The 22839-nt window shown below is 38.9% G+C and overlaps 1 long non-coding RNA gene across 1 annotated transcript in view; it reads left to right on the top strand.

The window, feature by feature from the left end:
• The window catches only part of LOC136875529 (uncharacterized), a 179106-nt gene extending 156594 nt beyond the window's left edge, over positions 1-22512 (top strand). Inside the window, exon 3 of the long non-coding RNA XR_010860459.2 lies at positions 22270-22512. This is a non-coding gene — a long non-coding RNA (uncharacterized lncRNA). The remainder of the gene's footprint in view (positions 1-22269) is intronic.
• Positions 22513-22839: the final 327 nt, after the last annotated feature.

Raw genomic sequence — 22839 nt, 5'->3', positions numbered from 1 at the left:
CAATCACGGGGCCCTTAGCTGAGTCCCGACATTGCTGCCACTTACTTGTGACAGGCTCCTCGGTTTCATCTATCGTATCCGACCTTCCTTGGTCAACTCTTGTTCTTTACCGACCCCGACGCTATTAAGTTTGTGAGGGCTAGGGAGTCTTTCATTTTTACGCCCTTCGTGGCCCTTGTCTTCCTTTGGCTGATACCTTCATTTTTCGAAGTGTCGTATCCCTTCCATTTTTCTTTCTGATTAGTTTTATATAGATGATGGTTGCCTAGTTGTACTTCCTCTTAAAACAGTAATCACCACTACCACCAACGCTTTAGTATACGGTACTATGGTCGTCTGACGAGAAGTCGCATGAATACGCGGTAAGAGGTGCGAGGGGTAAGCATGGTTGCCGCGCATGCGCCTATCTCAAGTGTCAAGGCTTGACAGTAAACATATGTTCCGTTCGCGATGACACTTGCGAATTGAAATGCTGTCGTGAAGTTTCGAAGTGGCAGTCCAATTGTGCCTTACTTACACATTTACTGCATGGCTCTATAATGAGCAGTTTCATAATGAATATGCATTGATTCAGAGAGCTCGCCTTGTCTGTCACGACTGATGTTTGTAGCTAAGAGTGTAGCATCTGTTAAGGTGCGTTGACACCAAGATGTTTTCATTCGCTTTGTTAATAAACACGGTTAACGAAACAATGTTCATGAACATTTTTTACTGTTAATAAACGAAATAGCGTGTTCGTAACTTTTCGGTTATGTTTGTAATTAAAATATATTTAACTTTTGTGAATGAAACTTTTCGTTAACTTTCACTAACATTTTGGTTCGCGCATGCGCGAAGACGCAATTAGAACATGCAAATTCGTAGCTCAGAATACGATGCTTTCTTATTCCTTCTAAAAATTGACTATCAAATCGCAAACGAAAGTGCTAATATACAGTATTTTTAACTCTGTATTAAATTATTTTAGATATGTTCTAATGTAGTTTCATTTCCAGCTTCGCTCCTCGCTTAATAACCTAACCTTCCATAATCACTTGTATTATCATCAAAATAATACTATCCTAACTAGGTTAAATAAAATGTTTCTTATTTCGTACCTTTACCAATTCCTTAAAATTGTTGCATGAAGCTTCACACACCTCAGGCACAATAACTGAAATTGCTTGTTTTGATACTCTTAGACAAATGTACAAGTGAAATGTAGGAGTCACCAGTTGCTAGGAATCTTTAAGTTATACCAAGCCTGTCGGTAATGGAGGCGGGTTTCCGATAATCTGTATCATTTCTTGCATTGTCAGGCCCAATTACTGTCAGCAAGAACTGAAAGTCATGTGGGGGCATTCTCAATAAAATTTTGAAAGCCTGCTGCATCATGAATGAAAAGTTTTGGCATAAGTGTTCTCTCCAAACTTAATTATTCTAAACGCCTTTCCAATATTTTTCTTTGACACACTTTGCGTCTGTACTTTTGTCTAATTGTGCTCACTAAAATAATTAAAGCTACAGCTGTATTTTCTTCTTCCCGATCCTATACATCGTAACCTTACAAGCTGCATTTTGGTGTGGATATAATGTTGAAGAAGTTTGTTAACAAAAGTTTATTAACTATGTTGAGAAATGCTTTCATTAACATAGTTTATTGACTTTGTTTTCTTAACATTGTGTATTATCTTAGGTGTAGACTAGCAGATAATAGACAGGGCATGTGATCAAAATCTTTCTCGGGCGTTCCAGTGGTTTGTTAACTTCCCGCTAGGGCCCGTGATGTGTCGGAACTGCTCCGAAGCGTTTGAAATCCTTCTGAAGCGGATGTGCCTCAATATTCCACAAGGCAAAACAGTGTGGCACGAACCAAAAAAGTTTGAGTACCCCTGGTTTAACGTAACAACTTATCTTTACGCCATAACACGTCACGTTCGGAAAGTGCATCGTAATCTCGGCATAAAGTCGCACCCAGCAAGGACAAATGTATCAATAAAATGTTGGTTATTTAGCTAAACAGGTCTACAATATTAATTAGGAAGTGTTTTTCACCAGTTTAAATTGCGCTCACAAACAGGTTTCCCGCATTGGTAGTCACACTAATTTAATCGTACGACCTCAGCTACCGTGTGCGCGCTAGGTTAGCAATAGACAATTTTCCGCAAGTCAACATTTTGCTGCTCGTACCCCATACTCCTGTTCCAATCTACAAAGAAACACTCCTTGCAAATTGTCAGTGCAATCGGACAACTTAAAGACGGCCCTCAGACGCCTCGACGTTGGAAAATAGTATAAGGAACAACTAATTCCGTTCAAAAGTGGTGGACTCTTGCCTATTGCGACCATTTTCCTTTTTACCTTTCCTGCAGTTCTAGTCAATTTTTTTCTGTAAATATTTCCATTTCTCGTAGAGTGAGAGTAACTTATCAACAAAGTGTTCACTTCTTCTGGTAGGAATTCGTGCGTTTTGCCATTTAAAAAACACACAAAAAAAACGGAACTTCTTGAATCACCAATGCGGCACTTTCCTTCGTCGAAAGATTTACAACTCTTACATTTTAGAAGAAAACACTTAAAACTTGCCGATTCGAGGGTAGCTTCGCATCCACGATTTGATTGGAAATGTAGCCAACAATTGAGACATCACAACCTTTTCTTAATTTATGCGACGAACTAACTACCTGAAGGAGCAGACGCCTTTTCACATGTCTAGGAAGAAGACTTAACAAAGATCACTTTTCAATTGCACAAACTGTTCTAAAAGAAAGAAAAAAAGTTTAGAATCAGTCATCAAAGTCATGGGTCATTTTTTGTTGATAAATGTATTGTTAGGTTATTTTTATTTAATTATTTTTTGTATATATACGTCTATGTATATTTGTACAAATCTTTATACATTTTCTATGCATATACGTTAGTTAAAAAAATAGAAGTCAATGCACAGAACAAGAAAAGACAGTGATGGCGATAAATACCTCTTTGCCCCATAACTACGCACTGCCCTTAGCTTTCCAAGAACCCTTTTAATTAATTGGAACAAGATAGCGGGCTTGACTTTTTGAAAGTCAAAAAAATATGGAACTCCCTAATGCACACATTTCAATTTGATGCCATTTAGGCTGACTGTGCGTCCATTTTGACGTTCCGTTTTACTTTCTGGGTCTCTGCTGGGCGATTTAGGGCAGAATTTTAATTAATTGTGTCGGGTTAACTCCAAATGCATCACCAGGGATCCTTTTCATGCCGACATCGTATGGTATGGACTAATCTACCAGCCCTTCAAAAAACCGGCTACCTCTGCCGGGTACGAACCCGCGAGGATGACACTCTACCACTGATCCACAGAGGGAATAATAATAATAATAATAATAATAATAATAATAATAATAATAATAATAATAATAATAATAATAATAATAATAATGCCATTCAGATGCACATAATTAATTCTTATGTTTTCCTGGGACAATTCACAAACTGGCCGGGACACCGGGTCAGCCTATTTTTCAGTGGTGTACCACTTTCACACCAGGCAAATGCCGGGCTGTACCTTAATTAAGACTTCGTTCGTTACGTTCCCGGTTCCATTCCAGCGTCATCGTATTGGTGCTAGAAGGCACCATATCGTAGAGACGTGGAAGTTCTTCGTGAGGTCTTTACCGGTTTGTGTTGCTTTCACTCATATTATTGAACTGTTGTTTTTACTTGGTTGTTTGGTTCACTGATACTAATGTGGAGATAATAATGCGGATGTCTCACGTTAGTTCTTAAAAAAAAGTGTAGGACTAGAAGCACAATTCTACAGCAACTGGAACACAAAAGAAACAATGAGCAGCTAACTATATAGATCTAAACTTAACATGCAAATAAATTAGTACTGTTGATAATATAATCAAGATAACTACTACTGTTACTACTACGAAAATGTTTTCATTCCTCCCCTGAAGGGGGAGGCGGACCTCTTAGTAGCGTCGTCTCTCAGGCCAGGAGATTTGTTACGGTGAAGGAGATGCTCGGAGAGGGGGTTGGCGACTGTGGCCTATACTAGGAACTGTCCCGGTATTCGCCTTAGTGCAGGAGAATGGAAAACCACGGAAAACCATTCTCAGGACTTGAGGTCCAGCCCTGTACCGTCTTCCAAATGCAAATCCACCAAGGAAGATAAAATGAAGTTAGAATGTCTAAAATAAGAGATCTAAATTAAAATATGAGTGATTGCATGGAAACATATGATATACACTAACACAATATAAAAATTCCTATGTGATCTAACCTAAACATACTTAAACGTTTTAGAATCTAAAGTATAAATTACCATCTTAGAAGTGAACCTATACATTCAGTACAGAAAAAAAAAAACACGGTTCAATTCGGAAAAAGAACAATATAAATTACCATTACTATATTCTATAACATAATATGACAAAAAACAACCATTTTCACTCTCATTCATGCACCCACTTGTACTTAACGTAGGCTGGAAAAGCTTGTAAGATGACGTTACCAGGAGACTTTGAATTTTGTTTTAGATCTCAACGTCCGTAATGTCGTTGGGGTGTTTGTTTCACCAGCTCGTTGTGTTGACCTTGAACTATCTGCTGTATGCTGTGGTTCGAATTTTAAGAATTTTTAGCATACGGCCTGGCTGGGTATTGAACAGGTGCGGAGAACTAAGGTGGTGAAGTCTGGAGGAAAGTAGCTGATATACTGAAGTAGTCGCATCGTCGCATGCAGCTATTTCGTTCAGTCGTAACCAAAGTTACTATCTACAGAAACGAGAGACGTACAGTATGTCGAATGCATATCTGAAGTATATACTTTGGTTTGGGAACGTTGCAATCTCATGCCTTGTTCGTTAATTAAAACTGTATCGTAGTAGTAAGAAAGCGACTTCTTTTTTCTCCTTTCTTTCTTAATCTCTTTACCCTCCAGGGTTGGTTTTTCCCTCGGACTCAGCGAGGGGGGGCAGTGTCCTGGAGCGTGAGACTTGGGGTTGGGGTATACAACTGGGGAGGAGGACCAGTACCTCGCCCAGGCGGCCTCACCTGCTATGCTGAACAGGGACCTTGCGGAGGGATGGGAAGATTGGAAGGGATATATAAGGAAGAGGAAAGGAAGCGGCCATGGCCTTAAGTCGGGTACCATCTCGGCATTTTCCTGGAGAAGGGGAAAACCACGGAAAACCACTTTCAGGACGGCTGAGGTGGGAAGGCAGTAATTAAGTGTGCGGAGAAGTTACTTTATCGGACATGTGCGGTGAAATAACTTCATTTCACTGTGTCCGGAAAATACCTATCTTTCAAACGCAAAACTGTTTTAAAAAAACGCCTAGTTTTTGTTGGCATAGTAGATAAATCTGTTTCCTGAAAGGACTGATTCTCCCTTAGCTAAACTACCTCTGGTCTTAAAACTTGCCTTGAAATTCAAATTTATCCCAATTTGACACCAACATTTAATGTCGTATTTGAAGCACTATCATGCCACATGTTCCCTTTAGATAGTTGAAAATACAGTTATAATAATATTGACTTAACGGAGATTAAAGGTTCTTGACTTATCAGTTCTGATGAATGGCAGCAGTGCCAGAGGCGTGTCTGACAAAGATCCCTCAGCCTTGACATCGCCGTCATGAGACTGACCCTACGATACGCTCGGCGTGACATGTGAGAACAGTGGGAAGATAATCACGTTCTAGTTCCAAGGAATTAAACGGCATTTCTATGAATCCTTTGGATTTTTTTCCAAGAAATGATTTCGAATTTATCCTAAAGGAGAATACCGTTAATATTAAAGACGCGTTTCACTAGTACTGGCTGATCAGATGCGGTCGTTTTCAGACCTACTGTATAATCTAAAATCAATGGATAGCTAGCTACAGAATATATTTTATGTAAATATTTATTACGAAAACAGTAATATATCGCAGGGTTTATAACGCTGCTGAGTACAACTTTGTCCGACTTCGCAGTGCTGAAAAACCCATTCCGCATTAAATTATTATTAAGCGCATGGCAACTTTATACAATTAGGTACTCTACAGATAACGTCAGTCATGGAATAGTGGAGTCGCCAGCCTAATCCGTAAGGATGCTGCGTCCTTAGCGACGGAGGCATTAGCGACGAATTCCCATCAGCAACGGACGGCTTCCTAGGGAAGGAAGAGCTAGTAGTTTTGACAGTTGAGTTGCAGTGCCAGTAAGGTACAAAGGAATGCCGCCGCCTACTTAAGTAGTATACGATTTGAAGCTCTAATGAACGAGAAAGGCTTAAACGATTAAGACTGACAGAAAACCTGTGCACAACTGCGAGTGTAAAATTTTATGCAAGTGACAGAAATCTAAGAATTAAATGTTTATGATACTATAAGACTTAACAAGAAAAAAGAAAAAAGAAAAAAAGTAAAAAGTTGCGAGAAGGTCAATTGTTAGCGCTAACCAGAACTACGTGCCCCTTTTTCGTTAGCACCTCAATTATTATTTGAGCTGGGTCTGCCGTAAGGATTCGCACAAGGTTTGCTTTTTATCGCTTTCTCATTTGCATACATACATTGATTATATCTACAGTGTCTTTTCCATCTCATAAGCTGTAAACTCCAAGCAACTGAGGTCGACCAGCCCCAACTCAGCTTCAAGCACAATTTTAAGCATTCAATCAATTGGTCAGTCACCACTGATGTGCATTTGGGACTGTCTTCCAGGTGGCAGATTCCCTATCAGTTGTTTGCCTAGCCTTCCCTTAAATAATCTCAAAAAAGTTGGAAATTTATCAAACATCTCTTTTGGTACATAATTCCAATCCATAATTCCTCTTCCTATGAATGAACATTGGCCCCCATTTGCCCTCTTGAATTCCAACTTTATCTAAACCAAACCCCATGGCACAACAGCCCCGAACGGTCATGGCCTACCAAGCGACCGCTGTTCAGCCCGAAGGTCTGCAGATTATGAGGTGTCATGTGATCAGCAGGACGAATCCTCCTGGCCGTTATTCTTGGCTTTCTAGACCGGGGCTGCTATCTCACTATCAGATAGCTCCTCAATTGTAATCACGTAGACTGAGTGAATCTCGGAGCAGCCCTCAGATCGGGATAAAAATCCCTGACCTGGCTGGGAATCGAATCCGAGGCTCCCTGGTAAGAGGCAGGCATGCTGCGCCTACACCACAAGACCAGAATTACAACCTTATCATTATATTATAATCTTTTCTACTTTTAATTACGTTATTCAAGTTCATTCATTTACCAATGTCATTTAACGCCATTTCTCCTCTGACAGCCCGGAACATACTGCTTAGTCGAGCAGCTTGTCACCTTACTATCAAGTCATCATCATCATCATCATCATCATCTGTTTACTCTCCAGGGTTGGCTTTTCTCTCGGACTCAGCGAGAGATCCCACCTCTACCGCCTCAAGGGCAGTGTCCTGGAGCTTCAGACTCTTGGTCGGGGATACAACTGGGGTGAATGACCAGTACCTCACCCAGGCGGTCTCACCTGCTATGCTGAACAAGGGCCTTGTGGAGGGATGGGAAGATTGGAAGGGATAGGCAAGGAAGAGGGAAGGAAGCGGCCGTGGCCTTAAGTTAGGTACCATCGCGGCATTCGCCTGGAGGAGAAGTGGGAACCCACGGAAAACCACTTCGAGGATGGCTGAGGTGGGAATCGAACCCGCCTCAACTCAATTGACCTCCCGAGGCTGAGTGGACCCCGTTCCAGCCCTCGTACCACTTTTCAAATTTCGTGGCAGAGCCGGGAATCGAACCCGAGCCTCCTGGGGTGGCAGCTAATCACGCTAACCACTACACCACAGAGACGCCTATCAAGTCATGTCAGACTAAAAATGCAACATTTTCGAAACGTTACTTTTTTTTCGGAAATCACACAGAATAAATCGTGCTGATTTTCTGTGGATCTTTTCCAGTTCTTGAATCAATTAATCCTCTCCTTTACTTCTTTACTAACCCCTAAATACCTTCATAACCACATGAAGAGATCTGTAATCTTTCTTTACAACCTCGTTAATTTTATTACGCCAGCAAATATCTTTCCTTTACAGTAATCTCCTCACTCCTTCAACATGGTAATTAAAACTACAAGGACATTTCCTCTTGGTGAAACATACAGCATGCATTTTCACCTCGTTTACCATCATATCATTGACTGCTGGCCATCTCACAACATTGTCAAGGTATATTTGCATTCGTTCACAGTTCTGTAACGTATTTACTACTCCATACAGCATAACGTCAACCTGCTAAAAGCCTTCTTTACTCATATCATTTCTCATTTGTATCTATAAGGTCGAATGATACTGACCTGCGGAACATCCTTCTTAATCATTACATGATCAGACAATGCTTCACCTACCGGTACTCTCAATCTTTGAGTTCTATTTTATAGAAATTTAGCAACTCATTCGTCCACTATTTTTTCTAGTTCATCAGCTCTCATTTTCATCATTTGACCTCCAGAATCTAAAATATTTGCTATCTATATTTTGCTGGAATCCTACAAGCTGAGCCACTCTGGAATAAGTTTTCCTAAACCTGAACAGTCTTCTATGAAACCAATTAGTAGTATTCTTAAACTACCGTATGTTGTGTAATTCAATCTGTACGTGACATTTTTAGTCCATAACTCTTACAACATTACAATATATATAAAATACCGGTATAACATGTCCTGACTGACTGACTGACTGACTGATTCATCATCGCCGAGCCAAAACTACTGGACATAAAGAAATGAAATTTTGGAGATACATTTTTTTAAAATTATTTTTGCTAGTGGCTTTACGTCGCACCGACACAGATAGGTCATATGGCGACGATGTGATAGGAAAGGGCTAGGATTTGGAAGGAAGCGGCCGTGGCTTTAATTTAAGTACAGCCCCAGCATTTGCCTGGTGTGAAAATGGGAAACCACGGAAACCCATCTTCAGGACTGCGGACAGTGGGGTTCGAACCCACTATCTCCCGGATGCAAGCTCACAGCTGCGCGTCCCTACCGCACGGTGGGATACATTCATATTAGAGTGTAGGTGCTCACTAAGGGAGGATTTTTTGATATTTCTTTGCTAAGGGGGTGAAAAAGGGGGGTGAATTGTTTATATGAGTACATCTATATCTCAAAAACTTAACAGTCTACAGTCGTAAAATTTGGTATTTGGGATCTCCTTTGAAAATAAAGAAACATGTATTTTTGTTTTTGAAAAGTCCTCTTAAAGGGGAGGGGTGAAAATGGGTTGAATACATTTTATGAGGATACTTATATCTCAAAAACTGAAGATGTTACAGACATGAAAATTGGTATTTGGAATCTTCTTTAAAAATAAAGAGACACGTATTTTTTTGGAAAATCCACTTTAGGGTGAACAGGAGGACAAAGTGGGTGTATTCTCAAAAATGTAATATGTTACAGACGTGAAAATTGGTATTTGGAATCTCCTGTAAAAGTAAAAAATCACGGATAATTTGATTTTGGAAAATCAACTGAATGGGAAGTGAAAAAGGGGATAAAGTTTTAAAATGAGCATAGGCTATCTACAGTATGTCTCAGACCAGAAAATTGGTATTTTAATAAAAACATTCTTTAAAAATAAACACATATTTTTGGTTTTCGAAAAAACAATTGCGGGGGGGGAGGGTAAAAAGGACTGAAAAAGAGGTTGAATTCTTTTTATTGGGATACTTATATCTCAAAAAGTGAAGGTGAGGCGAGATTCGTTATGCTTCATAGTGAAAAACTACTCAACGTGTATGCATTCAAGTGAGCTAGAACTCAACTACGGAAATAGGAAATTGGACGAAGACTTCAGCCCATCGCACAGTTCGACAGAAAGCTACATTTTATTAGCGCAACACTTAGACACTTTATTGGACACTCTATGTTAATTTATCCGATAATGCCTGATAGTGCCTGAAGATAAATTCTCAGGATCAGTGAACATTAAGTCATGCCGTTATCCGTTATTAGTTATTTAAATGTGACAGTAGATGTTCCGTAATAAACATATCTTCATCGTGCGTATTTCCGGGTGTAATTATTTACGAATGAATTAAGAATCAGTGTTCACAAGATTTTAATTAATCCTGTTCAAGGTGAATTGTAGTTTTGAGGTAGGCATGGTGATTGGAATAGCATTACCTTATGCATCACGTGTAGTGTAGTAGGTAAGGTATTTACACATATCACTCACACAGGTGAGGAATATACTCATGTATGTACTGTGGTGAGACTTTCACACACGTAGGGCTTGAACGTCTGGCAGATGCGCCAAATGAGGATACGCATTCAGACACCGAAAAGACAAATTTATGTAGTTAGTTAGAGAACACGTTGGCAGATATTTATACGTGGATACGAAGACGGTGATTTATGTGATATGAATCTAATTCAAGAAGACAAACCGACGAACGTCCACAATTGACAGGTAAAATATAATTTAGCTCATATTGCAAGTGATTGTTCCTACGGAAGAGTACCTTGAAATGAACTGTTTAAGACGCTAAGTGTCTTAGCCGCGCCTTGTTGCTCTCACACAGGAGAGGAAATATACTCCTGCATGTACTGTGGTGAGACTTTCACACACATAGGGGATGAACGTTTGGCAAATGCGCTAAATGAATTATGAATCAGTGTTCACAAGATTTTAATTAATCCTGTTCAAGGTGAATTGTAGATTTGAGGTAGGCATAGTGATTGGAATAGTATTACCTTATGCATCACGTATAGTAAAGTATTTACACACATCACTCACACAGGAGAGGAAATATATTCATGCATGTACTGTGGTGAGACTTTCACACACACAGGGGATGAACGTTTGGCAGATGCGCTAAATGAGGATACGCATTCAGACACCGAAAAGACAAATTTATGTAGTTAGTTAGAGAACATGTTGGCACGTGGATACGAACGGTGAATTATGTGATAGGAATCTAATTCAAGAAGACAAACCGACGAACGTTCGCAATTGACAGGTAAAATACTGCTAACATCTGACATCCACCAGATACATCATGCCAACCAACAACTACCAAACAGATGAAGAATGTTTTACCTGTACAAAAGCGATCACTACTGACGAAATTACGGTGGAATGCGACCACTGCAACTCACACGTACACAAAAACTGCTCAACCCTAACACAAGGAGAGTATGACATTCTGAAAAGGAGAAACCGGAAACTCATGTGGTTCTGCACCGCCTGTAAGCGTGCTGCCCAGGTAAAAGAACACGGCTGCATAAACCTAATCGAAGATCTCCAAAAGAGGCTCGACAATTTGAGGGAATACTTGACCCAGCAAATGGAAACCGAGCAAGAAAAGCGAATCAGTAATGCCGTCAGGGCTGAGCTGGAAAACACGATGGGGGCCCATCGCCTATACCAAAAAGAACCAAATGAACCAGAAGTAACAAAAAAGGGAAGGGAAGGAAGTGGAACCAACACCCAAATCAACCATGGAAGAGTCACAACTGCAGTCACAAGGCACAACGAAGCGGAGGAGACAATGCAACAAACCATGCCAGAGGACAAAGTGGTGCGCCACCAGATGGACCAGATGGAGGATATGAACAACAACGGCCAGGAGGACAACGGACACAACAATGCGAATAGTGCAAAAGAAACAAATGACATCTAGCCAGCGGAACAGATAATAATGAACTCGTTCGTAACAGCAGCCAAAATGAGCACGAATGGAGAGAAAGGGAATGGTGATCGCGATAACACGTGGAAGAATGGTGGGAAAAGAAGAATGCAGAAAATGGACGAAGATAGTCTTGTACACAAAACCTCAGACAACAGCGGGATAGACAAGTATAATACTCAGATGACATGGAAGCCTAGACCAACACCTCCACAAAGGAGAAATATGCAAATCCGCCGTCCTAACGAAGCACAAGCAGAAACACCGCCGAGAAAGGAATATGAGTTGGTGCAGGTAAAAACTCCAGACCTGGAATATGCCAATTTTCCGGAGCAAGTTGCCAGCAAATCAAGTAGAAAGCAAACTAGACAGCAATACGCAATGATAAGCACAGGTCCAAGAGTTGAAGAATTGCAAGCGGCAAAGAAGAAAGCTTGGCTCTTTATGGGGCGTTTGAGGCCGCACACAACCTCCGATGTCATAAATACCTAGAAAACAGAGGAATCAAAGACGACGTTACGTGTGAAGAAATAATAACCAATTACGACACGAAAGCTTTCAAAGTGGAGATTCCATTTGATCTAATGGACAGGGTATATGAAGAGGAATTCTGGCCGAAAGGGATTACTATCAAACGTTTTCAATTTCGATCCTTTCGCCCCATACGAGACAATGGACGATCCTTCGAATAATTCGGAAAAGAAAATAGTTGAAAGAAGGAACCAAAACTTAAAAGACGCTTCAAGAAGTCTAAGAATCATGATGTGGAATATAGAAGGGCTAAAAGGTGCAATGAATATGAGCCCGGAAAACGTTCTATTAGGGTACGATATAGCAATTTTATTGGAAACATTCGTCACTGACGACTGGCAACACCCAGACTTCTATGGTTTTCATCTTACAGCTAGACAGGGAGAAAAAGGAAGACCTTCTGGGGGGATAACTATCCTCATAAAACCACACCTAACCCCAATATTATCAAAAAGGCAACAGAACCATACCCTACTACTGGAAATAGGCGGCCTCGTAATTATAGCCGCTTACTTCCAACCGAACATAACAGCGATCGACATAATGGACGAGCTAGGCCAAATGATCACTCAGACCAAGAAAGATAAACCAATAATTATAGCAGGTGACCTTAACTGCAGACTGGACATTCCGAATTACAAAGCAAAGCTAGTCCTCGAGAAACTGGAAGAAGAAGGCTTCATCCTGCTAAACAACCCCACTATCCCTACATACATCTCACATAATGGAAAGAGCACAATAGATATTGCACTTACGAAAGGACCAATAACAGGCATCATGACTATAATATGGACAACAAACCAAGCCGTGATTAGGAAACACTTACCAATTGAAATACGTAGCCAAGGGGAGTGGGAAAAACTACAGAAAAAGACAATTCACCCCCTTTCAAGGAAAATAGATGTTGAGAAAGTTAAAGATATGCTAGATTCAACTACACATCTAGACACATTAATAGATAATTCAAGATTGGATGATGCAACAGGAATAATAGAAGAAATCCTACAAAAGGCCGCCATTCCGCGGGCCACAAGAAGAACAAAGATATGGTTTGATAGTGAGTGCTATAGGCTGAGGAGGGAGACCCTAGACAAATGGCAACAGTTAAGGCAGAACTTGAATAATCAAAGTCTAATATACATATACAATGAGAAGAGGTAACTCTACAAAAGAACACTGAAAGAAAAGAAACGCGCCTACTTAGAATCGAAGAGCAAGAAGCTAGCAGAGGAAGCCAAGAAAAATCCGTTCATAGCCCTACACCCAAAGAAACAACAACAGACGCACTACATAGACATGGAAATCTGGGAATCACACTTTAGTAAGATTCTCAACATCGAAGGTCCAGCGCACCCCAGAAAAGATCTACATACCACTACTCCGCATATACAATTAGACTGGGTACCCCTGACCATAGAGGAAACTAGAACCGCTATAGACAGCACCAAAAACAAGAAAGCCGCAGGTCCGGACGGGATCTATAATGAATATGTAAAAGACACCGCGCACCTGCTAGCCCCTATGTGGACAAAATTATATAACAAATGTATAGAAACTGCTTCCATTCCCGACCAGTGGAGAAAGTCAATTGTAAAAATTCTATATAAAGGCAAAGGAGACCCAAGAGATCCCAATAAGCACAGAGGCATAGCACTGGAAAACTGCCCCTTCAAAATATTCACCAAAATTATAACAGGAAAAATAAATGAGGAAATAAATGAGCATCTGCCAGAGAACCAATTTGGTTTTAGGAAGGGACGATCTACCCCAAACGCTATTGAACTCCTGCTAAACCAAATCTGGGATGCCTTAGAAGACAACGGAAAATATTACACCATCTTCATAGATTTTACTAAAGCTTTTGACCTGATAAACAGGAAGCTAGTGATAGACAAGCTTAAGGAGATGCTAGGCACGAACAACATATGGACCTATCTCATCACATCAATACTACAATGGAACGAAGTACGAGTTTCAGATAACCTCACTCTATCAGATCCAATAGCTCAATCAAACGGGGTCCTACAGGGTGACCCACTGATTCCTTTGCTGTTTATAGTTGCGACCGCAGATATACTAAGAATTACCCAAAAGGAGGGAGTATTTTCTTGCGCGTATGCCGATGATATTGTAATTGGCTCAAGAGACATAACAAAATTACAGGAAACTGTAAATGACGTCCAAAACTGGTGCTCCGAAAACAAGCTGTTCATAAACATCTCAAAAACAGACACCATGGTGTTCAGGAAAGGAGGGAGAGTACCCGCCTCAGCAGAGACCTTCATTCGGGATAAAAAATTAAAGATACCGGTAGTATCAGACTTCAAATATTTAGGCATCACCCTGCAATCGAGCGCATATTGTTTCACAAAACGTCACAGAAAAGGCAACTCAAGCAATGATGGCAATGCATGAAATAAAAGACATTAGATCACTTAGTCTGGAGACAGCAATGTTGCTATTCAGAGTAAAAATTCTTCCAATAATGACTTATGGCATTGAAATTATCTGGACACATTTAACAGCGAGGAACTTATCAACCTTGGAAAAGGTGAAAGCGAACTATATAAAGAAGGTGATAGGTGTATCAAAAACGACACGATCTAGACTTGTATATCTCCTCGCAAGGGAATCGTTTCTCATAGAAGATCTCAGGACAAGTATGCCACTACCGAACACCGGTGCATCAAAGAAACTGCTAGCAAATCTGACGGAGAAGAGAGAAGAAGTCCAACCAGACTTCTATGGCACAGGGGCAATGATAGATCGCTCGTGGACAAAAGCTAATTTTGAATTAAGACATGTCATTACAAGATTAGCAGTTCACGGTTTTCATCACCTACTCTGCAAATCAAAACACTTCCATGACCCAAGTATAGACTGCGAGTGCAAACTATGTGGAAAACGTGTGAACAGTACCACATTGAATTCTGTACAAGAAGAACAATGTCTATAAATGATTATGCAAATATGTAACCCATCAATGTAACCTTTATTCTCTGTTATGGCTATTTGGCTGCATTAAATATATTAATTATATCTCAAAAACTGAAGATGTTATAGACATTAGCATTTGTATTTGGAATCTTCTTTAAAAATAAAGAAACATGTATTCTTTTATTTTTGGAAAATAACCTTGGGGAGGGGGGGAGGGGTGAAAGAATAGAAAAAGGAGTGAATTCTTTGTATAAGGATACTTATATATCCAAAAGTAAAAATGTTACAGTCGTGAAAATTGGTATTTGGAATTTCCCTTAGAAATAAAGAAAAACGCGCTCTTTCGAGAATGAACTTAAGGGAGGGTGGGGGTGAAAAAGGCGTTGAATTCTTTTTTATGTGGATACTAATATCTCAAAAAATTATGTTACAGTCGTGAAAATTGGTATTCGGAAGCTCCTTTATAAGTAAAGGAACACGTATTTCTTTGTTTACGGAAAATTCACTGAAGTGGGAAATATGAAAGGAAGTGAAAAACATGTAATTCTTTTTATGAAGATACTCATAGCTTGTCTCAAGAACTGAAGGTTACAGACGTGAAAATTGGAAAATCCACCTAAGGAGGTGGGTGAAAAGAAGTGAAAAACTGAAGATGTTACTGTCGTGAAAACTGGTATTGGAATCTGCTTTTCAAATGCAGAAACACGTTTTATTTTTCGGAAGATCCACTTAAGGGGAAGGAGGTGAAAAGGAGTTTAAAAAAAAGGGGCAGTGAATTATTTTTATGGGGATACTTATATCTAAAATGACTGATGTTAGAGAGAAGGTAATTGGTATTTGATTGGAATCTCATCTAAAAATATAGAAGCGCGTATTTTCTTCTTTTTTTAAAGGACTGAAAAAGGGGTTCAGTTCTTTTATGGGGATATTTATATTTCAAAAACGTATATTACAGAAGTGATAATAGGTATTTGGAAATTTATTTAAAACTAAAGAAACCCGTATTTTTTGTGTTTGGAATATCTACTTAACAGGAGTGAAAAGAAGTGATAAAGGAGTCGAATTTTTATGAGGATATATCTCAAAAACTGAAGATGTTACAGACGTGAAAACTGCTATTTGAAATCTCCTTTACAAGTAAAGAAACACGAATTTTTTTGGATTTGGACAAGCCACTTAAGCGTATGGGGGGGGGAGGGGGGTCGAAATTAAGTGAGGAAGGTGTTGAATTATTTTTATAAGGATACTTATATCTCAAAACCCGAAGATATTACAGACGTGAAAACTGGTATTTCGAGTCTCCTTTAAAAATAAAAAAACACATTTTTTAAAATTTGTCTTCGGAAAATCCACTTAAAGGTGGGGGGGGGGGGTTAGGTTTGAAAAAGGTGTTGAAATATTATCATGGCGATACTTACGTCTTATAAACTGCAGATGTTACAGACGTGGAAATTGGTACCGGTACCGGTATTTGGAATTTCCTAAAAAAAAAAAAGGGTGAAACGTGTTTTTATTTCGACTTGAGAGTGGGCTGTTTCTCACTTGGATAGCTCTATGTCGCTTGATCCAGTATTAGCTCTGCCACTAGCCTGGTCATTTTAGCCCCAAAAGGCAATACCACACATGGTTTGCAAGGAGGCACTGGGGTAAATGAACCTCAAATTTTTGGTGAGTTTTTTTCCTTAGGAATTTTCAGAAAATTCTTTGTTTAATAGCGAGGAATGATTACTTTTATCAAACTAGGAAATCCACGTGAGCAAAGCCGCGGGTAACAGTTAGTATTAGATATGGACAGTCATCAATAGAGTTTGATGACTTTGTGATGTCATGGTAGTGAAACCAAAAGTAGACTACTAGAAAGTAAATATCAAAGTAGTCCCTGACAAGAATTTCAGCATAATTATGGTACATCCTTTCACTACTGTATAGGAGTTAGTGTATTAGCAAGTTCCTTCTGTGGATAAATAGTAGAGTGACTGTCTCTGGATCACTATATCATGGATTCAAACATGACAGACGTAAAATCACAGCAATGCTTTTGGTTTTTTTTTTAAAATCTACAGTCGTGAAAGCTTTATTTGGCATGATAGAGGTATTCAGATCTTCGAAGGGTGGGAAAGGTGTTCATTCAGCGCTCCATGTTGTAAAATGTCAGCGTGAAAGATCTCTGGTGACACTTTCGGTGCTTATCCAACAAAATTAATTTTCAGCAATAAGTCAATGAATAGAGTTCTGGTTTCTCTGTCATCTGGTGGAGGAAAACAGAAAATTGACATGCAGGCAGCTTAAATGATGAGAATCAAAATGCTGCATATGGTAGCTGGGGGCATTCAATAATAATAATAATAATAATAATAATAATAATAATAATAATAATAATAATAATAATAATAATAATAATAATAATAATAATAATAATAATAATAATAATAATAATAATAATAATAATAATAATATATTTATGATAAATATAATTAGTACTGGTAGTATAAAAACTCCCTGTATGATTGAACTGATTTCAATCATCGGCTTTGACATGACTTTAAAAGAAGGTTGACAAGCTCAAATGGGGTGCATTGAGCACTGGGCAACAGGACAGTGAAGAATATTGTGTTAAAATTCCTATCATGTGAAGTACTTTCTTTATTTTATTTTACGATTTTCTTTATGTTGCACCGATACAGATGGATCTTACCTAGTCGATGGAACAGGAAAGGGCTAGGATTGGGAAGGAGGCGACTGTGGCCTTAATTATACAGTGTGACCCACCTAAGTTTTTCATTTCAAATACTGTATCTTCTTACTAGTTTAAGATAGTGATAGACGGTTTACACCTAGGTGAATAACAATAAGGGGAAAATGAAAGAACATGCAATATGTGTTCCATGCATTAATAAGCACCGAGGCAGTGATACCAAGTTGCTTATTTTAAAAGGATTTATACCATTTTCTGTTGCATATATAGTTGATCGTAGGCAACCACATTCAGCAATGCAGTTATTTCCACAGTCAGACATGTAGCAGCTTTTTCCACTATATAGCAACTATATAGCAATACCAATTAAGGCTTTCATGGTTGCAGATAAAAAAATAACAGCAATAGACTGGATTATTAGGCCATGCGTGCGTGTGTGTGTGTTTGTGTGTGTAGTGTTTTTCCCCGGCCGTGCCATTTGGGCTCGTCCACTAGACATGCATGCCTTTCCAAGACACTGCTTAAACAATCTTGCTGAATTAGCAAATAAGGATTGCTAAGCTACTAAAGGAGAAATGATACTCCATTATCAAAACTTTGTTCTTCCCATCGAGTTACTGGGTTATTCCAAACAAACTTTCTGAATAGCAATATTCCTCAAATAAGAAAGAAGTCTCTCTTCTGAAATTGCATTTCTAAGGTATGTTTTTTATTGTTTTAGGCAAGAAAAGCTTCTTTCTGCTGATGCAGTAGTAGATGAGATGGAAAGAATAAGGGAGAACAATTTATAAGCGTCCGTAAAAATGTCTTTATCTTCGTGAAGCATTTGGAACATCTTTTCAGCAGAAATATGTCTGTACTTTTCATCGGCATACAGTCCGACTCCATGGCTAAATGGTTAGCGTGCTGGCCTTTGGTCACAGTGTTCCCGGGTTCAATTCCCGGCAGGGTCGGGAATTTTAACCATGATTGGTTAATTTCGCTGGCACGGGGGCTGGGTGTATGTGTTGTCTTCATCATCATTTCATCCTCATCATGACGCGCAGGTCACCTACGGAAGTCGAATCAAAAGACCTACATCTGGCGAGCTGAACTTGTCTTCGGACACTCCCGGCACTAAAAACCACACGCCATTTCATTTAATTTCGTCGGCATACAAAACAGAGAGTTCGTTTCTTAAGCGATGCATCTTTTGGGAACACAGATCCAAAGAAATTTTGCACATTTTCAAGAGTGCTAGAAGAAAAGCAAGTGATGTATTCTTCAAATTTTGTGTTATTGGCTAAGCAAACAAATGTAATTTTCTCACAATTGGGAAATCTCTCATCAATTTCCATCAAAATGTTATCCAAAATTTCAAAATATAAAACTCGATACATCTGAACCCATTCGCCCTGAGTAAGGGTGCTATACTCTCGGGTTTGGCGCATATCCGTCATTTTGCTGGCCTTTTCAAATATAATTAGAAAATGCTCATCGGTCCTCTTGTTTCTTAGAAGATCACATGTTGTTCTTATTTTTGATATACAATAGTTCACATCCAATGACTTATTTTGCAAAATATCATAAAGAATATCAGTTTAACAAAAAATGTCATGAACCCTACTGCCAGAAAAGTGAATTTAAAACTGTTCATGTCGTGAATAAAGCCTCTGGCAAGTAGAATACATTTGTCACCAGACTGTTCACTGGTAACTATATTTTCGAAAACTTCTTTCAGCTTTTCCCAGTCATCCACATTAAACTCAATAATTTTGAGTTCAAGCTCCAGCGGACAGGAGTCATGGTTGGAATGCGTGGCCCTAATACAGCAGAAAGTTCTCTTTGCCGAGTGATGGAAAAAGTATGGTATTCCAGAAATTGATGAAAAAATATACGACACTTTCGTATTGTTTTACAACACCGTTGTAAGACCAAATTTAATCGGTGTGCCAAACAGTGTACAAATATTGTAAGAAGAGCTTTCTCTTTCATCTTTCTCTGGAGTCCATTTAAATGGCCAGACATCACACTAGCACCATCGTAACACTGTCCTACTAATTTGTGCTCGTAATCGAATGGTCCCACAATTTTGTCCAGTAAAGCAAACAAAGCATCTGAGGATCTGTTAGCACTTACATCATGGAAACCTAAGAAACATTCCACTATAGCCCCATCAGCATTAACAAACCTCACAATTACAGAACACTGAGACGCCTGTGTGATATCTGTCGCATCGTCCACCTGAGGAGAAAAAGAATCAGCACACGTCAATTCGGTTTTTACGAAATCATCGATGTAGGTATTCTGAAATGCACTCGATTCACCCATTTTGAATACTCTTTGATTCACCACTAAACACACTTTTTATCTTAGAATACTGGTTTTGTATTTCTGCAGGGCTCCTTGATACCAGCAATGTTAACAATCCCTGAAAATTACCATGATTTATTGAATTTAATGTTTCATCATGACCACAAAAAGCTAGTTCTTGCTTACTTAAATAGAGCACTGCATCAATTACCAACTGAAGGAAAAGCCTATTTAAATATACATTTTCATTAAACTGTACAATATTCAGTCTAGCATTTTCCTTCAGGGCATCAGAGATCGTATTTTGGTTTCTTTCCAAAGTCTTCAAATCTAGCTGGCATTTTATATGTTCTGCAGAGTCTGAGTGCTTATGTAAAGAACATGTTATGTTCAAAAGAGCTGAAAATCCTTCTTTATTCCAAACATTATTTTTATTGCTAAAAAGCAAGCAGGGCCAACAAAACAACTTCTGTAGATCTGGAGAGGAGCACAACCATGGAAATTCCTTAAACCACAATTGTTTGAAACTAAGATTTTAAGGTTTACCAGAATGTTTCACTTCTTTTGTAGCACAAATTTGCAGTGATTCAGTAGGGCGACCAAAACGTAGAACTTCATTCTGATCTTTGTTTCTCCAAAGTGAAAATGGTGTTTCTAATAAAATACACACTATGTCATAAATAGGATACATGTTTAAATAAAACAGCACAACACTATGAATGAACCATGATGTGTAAGTACTCGTACTTCACACAGGATGACGCAGGGAAGACGAAACATTCCGATCTTCCGGCAACTTCACTTTCACATTCTACTATGAGGAAAGTACGTGGGTGACATCACTGTTATCATGGCAACCGTCAAGGCCAAGTGGTACGAGGGAGCACTCGGGAGGTAGAGCCATCTGTGGAATCTCTCGTCTTCACTCAATCTCACGCGCCGTACTGTAGCCGACAGCTGACGCTTTCGTGAGTTCCCCTGGTTCTCATGCGAGCTCTTGGTGCTCCAAACGCCGTACAAAAAAAATTTCTTTCCGTAAAACCAACAAATGTCATAAGAAAAATAAATTTAAAAAAAAATCATTCTGGTAGAAATAAATGGTGAAGTGGCACTTCACCTACTGCACCTGAAAAGCCGCCCCTGAATGAAGGATGGTAGGTGTAATGGAAAAAATCTTAAAGAAGTATATGCTTTTAATTACCTAGGAAGTAAACTAACTGGGAAAGGAAACATCAAGGAAGAAAGTTTGGAGAGAATAGGAGATTGCTCAAAATTTTATTACTGTGTATCAGACATAATTACAAATTGGAAAGTACCTACCAAAGCAAAAATCATGATATATAAATTGTATTATTTGCCAATATTGACCTATGGAGCAGAATGTTGGACTTGGACAAAAAAAGATCTGAGTAGATAACAAGCGACAGAGATGCGCTTTCTGAGAGGTATCTCAGAAACCGTACGAAACATGCTACAGATCAACCCTCTAAAAGAAACTATGTAGAAAAATAGGCTGAAATGGTTTGGCCACGTCAAAAAAATGGGACAAGAAAGATTACCAAGAAGAGCTCAGAATGGGCAGAATTTGGAAGAAGATCACCTGGAAGACCACGAACAAGTTGGAGGGATGAGGTGGAGGATGACATAAATCAGAGAGGACTACAGTGGCGGACAGTGATGAATGATAGAATGTGGGGAAAAAAGTGAAGAATGGTAGAGGCTCTGTGAATGACCTGCATAAGCAGAAACATATCAGAAAGAATTAGAGAAAAGTCTTTTGTAATTAAACTGCCTAGATAATAACATTTGTCAACTTGTATTGTGTTTCTTCCAATTTTGAAGCTGACTGTTCTTATTTGTTTTGATCTGCTAACAGTCAAAATATTAGTTTTATTGATACTGGTACTGATATTTACTCAAATGTTTTCAAAATAGATGAAAATTTGTGTAGTAGTTTTTGCATGTCCTTCTCATTGTCAGTCAAAAATGTAAGGTATCAGCAAATCTTATACAGTGTTTGGCAGTTCCATTTGTCATAATTCCAGATGTTTCTTATTTGAATTTGATAGTGTTGTGAAACTGATGGCAGAAACAAGAAGGGCATAAAATACAGTCAAACCGTGTTAACTATAAATTTTCTTTGTGGTTATTCATTCCTCTGTCTTATTGTTTTTCATTGCAGATCCCAGAAGATATGGTTTGGTTGTCTTGAGCGATGATGACTAACATCTCAGCAAATCTTACATGTGTATTAAGTTAAAATGGGGAAGATGAAACAAGTGACGAATCAAGTTATATATTATGTGTCATCGCGAACAGAGCTTTCTTCACCTCAAGGACTTTAGTTAACTTTTCTAGTTTGTAGAAGTTTTTGGAACTTTGTAAAATATCTTTGTAGTCTGTGTTCTTTGGGTTAAATACAAGATGGAGCATGTTTTATAATGCAACAAGTGGTGTTATTTTTAATGGTTCCACATTTGGTGCTAAACCCAAGGAATATGGGGTATTTCTGCTCCTCACAAAGGTCTGTAAATTGTATAATTATGTCAACATTAAGAAACGGGTAGAAATGAGCTATTTTTTATCCTTTTGGTAGCTGCTGGTTTATGTGGGTGATATCAACTTCAGTAGAGAAACATTCTCCTTGAACACACTTAAACCCAGTAAAGATATGATTTTGGCAGTTCAGAAACCATCAATTCTCCTCTGATTTTGTCTTTTGAGTGTATTATATGCAGAAACTGTAGAACCC

The sequence above is a fragment of the Anabrus simplex genome, chromosome 6 (assembly GCF_040414725.1).
Source record: "Anabrus simplex isolate iqAnaSimp1 chromosome 6, ASM4041472v1, whole genome shotgun sequence".
Lineage (NCBI taxonomy): Eukaryota > Metazoa > Arthropoda > Insecta > Orthoptera > Tettigoniidae > Anabrus > Anabrus simplex.
Note: the sequence above shows the minus strand (reverse complement) of the source record. Positions and strands in the feature narration are given on the sequence as shown.